The sequence below is a fragment of the Corapipo altera genome, unplaced genomic scaffold, assembly GCF_003945725.1.
Source record: "Corapipo altera isolate COAL_440 unplaced genomic scaffold, ASM394572v1 105, whole genome shotgun sequence".
Taxonomy (NCBI): domain Eukaryota; kingdom Metazoa; phylum Chordata; class Aves; order Passeriformes; family Pipridae; genus Corapipo; species Corapipo altera.
Window position 1 is genome coordinate 370036 of NW_020884965.1, and position 6000 is coordinate 376035.

At 49.5% G+C, this 6000-nt stretch overlaps 1 long non-coding RNA gene across 1 annotated transcript in view; it reads right to left on the reverse strand.

The window, feature by feature from the left end:
• The window catches only part of LOC113957339, a 47270-nt gene extending 42221 nt beyond the window's left edge, over positions 1–5049 (reverse strand). Inside the window, exons 1-2 of the long non-coding RNA XR_003531134.1 lie at positions 4292–5049; positions 878–926 (exon numbers count right to left, since the gene is read on the reverse strand). This is a non-coding gene — a long non-coding RNA (uncharacterized LOC113957339). The remainder of the gene's footprint in view (positions 1–877; positions 927–4291) is intronic.
• Between the last annotated feature and the right edge of the window lie 951 nt (positions 5050–6000).

Below are 6000 nucleotides of genomic sequence, written 5' to 3' on the forward strand. Positions count from 1 at the left end.
TTCCAAACCCCCAGTCAGTCAAAATCCCGGGTTTACAGCTGGAAACTCAGCCCTTACTGAGTCCATTGAGGGGCAGGACAGTGGGGTAAAAACCTGGCACATTTTCCAGGCTTTGAATTACACTCATTTGCACAACTCCTGCCTGGAGCTGCACCCTCCACCCTCCTTGCAACAACACCAACAAAATCAAAAATAAGAATTAAAACCAAAGGATCCCCAAAGCCTTTCCAATAACGCTGCTCCAGGCCCAGCCCTGCAGGGCAGCTCATTGGTGCTGATTTAGGGCGAGTTTTCCCTTAATGTACTGTTATATCATTAGCCACTCTCTCTTTGGATTGCTGTTTGGAAGAAATTAATGGGATACTGAATATTTAAATGTGGCCCTCTATATCATTTATTAACTCTACAGAAAGCACACAGCACAGTAAGCCATGGTTTATGACTATTATCCTGTGAATACTAAACGTTGGCTGGTTATTACTGTCAGCAGTGCAAATTGGCTATTCATAATTCCACGTCTATCATGGAGCTGATGAGTAACAATCAAGTTAAAACATTTTGAAAACTCTTACAGTTATTTAAATGAGCTTAAATTAAAGCCATTTGTAAAATAAACTATTCCCTAATATTGTTATTTAAATTAATTCTGACCTGGCAGGCAATGCATTATTTAAAGCCTATATTTTATATTAAGCAAAGCAATTACCAAGCATACAGAACACGTCTGAAACCCAGAGAAACATAAAAAGCACTAACAAGCTGATTGCGACATTTCTGCAAGACAAGTTACATTTCATCTCCCATTGAAATTGCCATGAAAAGAAACGTGTGGGGAAAGAAAAAAAAAATCTGTTTGGGATGTGAATTGCAGCCTTACCTTTATTTGTGACAGCGTTGAACAGTTTCTCAGAGCTGGCATCAGATGCCTGAAAGACCAATAAAAACAAAAAAAAAAAAGTTACGTTTTGTAGCAGTGATAGATTTCCAAAGGCACGGCGGTGTATTTATACATAGGCAGAGGAATGTATATTTTAGGGAAACAAATCAGGAGACAAAACCAGGAGCGCTGGAAGCGGCGGCTCCGGGGCCGTGTCCATGAGGTGGTGCTGTTTGGCTGTGCTTCGCCGCCCTGCAGTGCAGAGATTTCCTTGGAAAGATTCTATTTCAAAAAGAAATGGGGTTTTTCTTCAACATTAGCTGCACGGAAACTGGATCTTTGTGCTGCCGTTATCCAACACGTTCTGACAGCGACATTGCGATGGAGGAGAGTCACGATTTGGAATCACACAGCCCAGCTCCGGGAACTTCCAGAACTGCAGATTTCTAAATTAATTTTTAAAGTATTTTTGGGATCCCTACTGTGGCAACACTCGATTTTTACCACCTTCAAAGCACTGCTGATAACTTAGGTTAGTAATTTCATCAACTGCTGCTACCAACTGTTTCAAAAATAAAGAGCAAGTTCGTGTTTAGGATCAGAATTTCCACGCCGGATTCACCTTCCTCTGAATAACTGAATCTTCACACCACGCTATGTGTCAACTAATAAACCTTTTCTTTTTCATCAAGACACCTTTATCCATGGAGGTTTTTCCTCCTAATATTGTGTTAGCACCCCCCCTACTCCTGCTGTTCCTGTGCCAACGCGCCAGTTCAGCTCTTTACCTGCTATAAAAAGCCTGACCTGGGTTTCACAAAAAAACGTTGAAACTCGAACAGCACAAAAGCAGACGGGGAAGGTAACGCTGGAAATGTTCATTTGACAAACACCCTGAGCTCAGAAGCACAAACCCCTAAGTTTCTGCAGCTCTGTTTGGGCACACACACACAATACACGCATATATCCAGCTACAGCCTAAACTTCTCTCTCCTCTGCACCCACAAATGCTCTTTGATTCGGGACTGGAGCTTGGATCCAGCCCCGTGAGAGACAGGCTGCTTTTGGAAAATACATGGAAAATGTGCTCAGTAACAAAACACTGCAAAACCAGGGTTAAAACGCAACACTCAAGAAAAATTTTAGTTTTTTCCTAGAAACTGTTTTCGTGCTGGATTCAGGAAAAATAATTAAAAACACTCTTTGGAAAGCAGGCTGTGGGGTTTTTTTTATTAAAGGGAAGGAATTTCTCAATTCAGAACCAAATAAAAACCATCAGACAAGCAACACAGACGTTAGCTATCTCGACTGCACTAAAAACTTCCCTGTGAAACTCCCGATAAATGAGCAGACACGGCTCAGACTGTGTATTGCAGTGCAGCAATACACTGAAATAATTTGTTTGCCCTCAAGTTAGCGACAGACAAGATTTCTACGATTAATTGTTAAAAATAGCATTATTCTTTTTCAGACTTCTAGACAGATTTTACTAGATTACCGCCTGGCTTATTTAAAAGCTGAGCTGGTGCATTTTGTCTCGATTAAATACCTTGTAAACACTGGATTTATTACCCAATGATGGATTTATTATGCAGTGACGACTTTCTCTAAATTAATGAAAATATGTGAATAATGCACAAATTGAAGAGATCAAGAAGGCCATGTGCTTTAAAGAGCAGCCCAGTATTAGTCCAACAAGAGGCTCAATGCTTTCCTACTCTTGCCAATCAGGCTGCTTAAAAATACTCTTTTCCAGTGAATTTCAGCTGTTGTTGTCTTTTCAAATGCAGCTTTTCTCTGAAGTCAAAACTCTCCGAATGAGTCCTTCTTTTCAGAAAGAAAATCCAATATTATAAACCAAACAAACTTCTTACAGTTTCAGCTATTACTTTATTTTACTGTTTCAAAACAAAACAGCACAGGGAAGCTCTAAGTTGCATATTTACTTGATTTTTCCAAGCACTACAAAGAGGAAAACATCTTGTTATGAAGTTTGTTCTAACACCAAGTGTAAACCAACAGATTGTCTTTAAGTCACGGTTTTTCAGCTGAAACCTTTTCCTGTGCTATCATATAAACCAGTCACAAACCGTGCTGTGACACCGGGAAGTGGCACATCTTGGACATAACGTGGTGCACAAGACAGCCTGCCCGGGGATGATTATCCATACAATATACATAAAAAAGGAGCAATTTTACAAAGACAAAGCTTGTCCACGAGCGAATCTCATTTTGCATTACTGACCACACACAACCGAATGGAAGAACAACTTGAAAGAACCCCTTTGCCTGCACTACCATAAAAATAACCTGAACCCAAACACTGGCTCAAATGGTGAGATGGAACTTTGCCTGCCTGTTCTGTTATTTAAAAATCGGGGTTTAAATACAACATAGCAATTAGGGCGATGAACCAGTGATACAGAGGCGAATACAATCTCTGCCAGCAGACAGGCAGTGTATCAATTTCCATGCAACTCTTATTTTTCCACAGTCAGGCAGCCACATCACTCAACAACGCTAAAGGAAAAAAAGCCAAATTAATTTAAAAATCCACAACGACTCAGCACTATCTCAGATGGATGAAATTCAGTGCCTATGCAGTGCTGACCTAAACCCTGCTCTGTACTGACAGGGATCTGTGGAGACAACAAAGTGCCTTTATGTCCACGGCGGGTGCGATGTGGCCAAACGTGGATGTCTGAGCGGCGGAGGAGCTCGGCTATCCCTTCCCTTACACCGGCCAAGTGCAACTCCCTCTTCATCCCCCTTTATCCTGATCTTTCCAGGTCTTCCTTGAGCAGCAGATGAGCAGACAGTGTCTGCTGGCACCGTGATATTTGGGGACAGCACCGGGTCGGGCGCCCCGGGCTATCCGGGGTGTTCTTGCCCTCCGAGCCCCCCCGGTTTCGGGGTCCTTCTCCCCGGTCCTGCACAGACAGAGCCGGAGCTGGTGACACACAGTTCCCTTCCTCGCACTTCGGCCGTTTTCCCTTACAAATCCCCTTGTTACCAAGCGCAGCTTAATCCTTTTCACCGCGAAATGAAACAACTCAGCAATCCCTGGGCTAAAAAAAACCCCAAAAACCAACCAAACAAAAAAACAACCAAAACCCAACAAACCGCACAGAAAAAAAAAAAATGACCTAAAGAGTATTTTTTGCCTCACCAAGGAATGCGCTGCCATTCAAGGGGCCGTATGACTAAAACATTTCCTGTGCAGACGGCGCAGCCTGACTCATTGCTGGCACGGCGCGGCACTTGCACCGGCCCCGCACCTGCCCGCGCAGCCAGCGCGGCCCCTCCGTGCCCCTCATCCCGGCCGGGGGTGCCCGGGAGAGGCGGCCGCTCCCTCCATCCCTCCCTCCATCCACAGGGGGCCCGCACGGAGCCCCCCGCCCTCCCCCGCGTTACCTGCGCTCCGGGGGCTCCGCGGGGCTGCCGGCCCGCGGCTCATGGCGGTGCGGGAGGGGCGGGCGGTGTGCGGGAACTCCCGATCCCAGCGCGGCTCTCTCTCAGCGTCCCGCGGCCAAACCCCAACTAATCCTCCGCGGGGGGCGAACTCCGGGGGCCGGGCGGGCGGGCATCCTTCCCGGGCCGCCGACCCCTTCCCCCGCTCCCGCAAGATGGATCCCGGGAGGAGCGGGGCGTGCGGGGGTGTGCGGGGAGCGCGGCGGGCGCGGAGCGGGAGCGCTTAATGGAGCAGCAGCAGGACAAAGAAAACCATGTGCGGCGGCGGCCGGGGCAGCGGCGGCACCTCCGGGTGCGGGGCGGTGCGGGGCGGTGCGGCCGCGGCGCCTCCTCCCTCCCTCCGCGGGTCCAGCGCGTCCCTTCCTTCCTTCGGGCGGCTTTTTCGGTTTTTTGATTCCGCTGCCTTTTTTTTTTTTTCTTTTTTTTTTTTTTTCTACGGGAGGGGGTGATTGTTTTTGTTTTGGTTAAAAAGTCATGCCCGTCCTCTCTCTCCCGAGCCGAAGCGAGCTCCCTCCGGGCGCCGTCCCTCTCCCGCCGCGGCCGCGCTCAGGTGAATTCCATGGGGGAGACGCAGCGGCCCCGGCTCCTCCGGAACAGCCTCGCAAGCCTGTAATCCCCGCGGGGGCGGCCGCTCCGCCGGGCCGGGATGGGGATGCGGTGCCCCCGGACCCCTCTCCGCCGAGCCCGGGCTCGCTCCGCACTGCGCGGCGCTCCCGGAGCCGCTTCCCAGCGCCCGCCGGCTCCGCCTTCTCCCACCGCCCCGCCCCGCTCTCCGACGGGTCCCCGCGGCGGGGGCGGCCCGGCCCGGGGCGGGGGAGGCTCCGCGGGAGCCGCGATCCCCGTCCGCGGCTTTGCCGGCCCGGAGGAGCCGCCGGGAGACGCGGGGATGCTCCTCGAGGGGTGCGAAGGGACCCGCGGCGGATGCGGAGCCGGACGGTCCCCGCTGCCCCCGGGATGACGGCACACACGCACACGAGCATCAGTCGCTAAAGCTCCGCGAGCATCAGTCGCTAAAGCTCCGCGGGAGGAAACGCTATCGAAAACATCGTATTGCATTTAGCAATTTTTTTTGTTTGGTTTTAAACGGAAATGTAATTTTTTTTTTTTTATTGTAACTGGGAAAAAAAGCAATGTCCGCGGCTGCAGGCAGGGTGGCCTGACGGGGACCTCAGGCTGCTCCCTGAGTTGTGGTGACTCCCCGAATCTCCCCGTGCAGAGGCTCGCCTGGCTGCTCCCAGCGCTGAACATTGTTGTGGACAGGCAGTGGATTTCCTACTCGCTGTAGGTTTTCCTTAAGCACAGCACAACATTAGTAAGAGCCACCACGGAGCATAAACACACAGATACACGATGGTATAGATGATTATTCACTGGAGCGTGGCAGTCGGAGCCAAATGGTGTTTCCTGGGAAGAGGAGAGGCAGTTATGGCATTGGCACAGTAGCCACATATGGCAAGATGTTTCCTGGGAAAGGGATAAGTGCAAAGAGAGGGCTTATGGGCTCGTGAGGCCTTGCTCATAGGGTGTTTTCAAGGTTTCAGATCTTGAAATGGGTTTCAAACCAATACTGGGCTAGAAGTGCTAATGGAATTAAACTTGTGCGGGTTACACTTGGATTTGAGCTAAATCCTCAGAAACAGGGTTGACAAGCC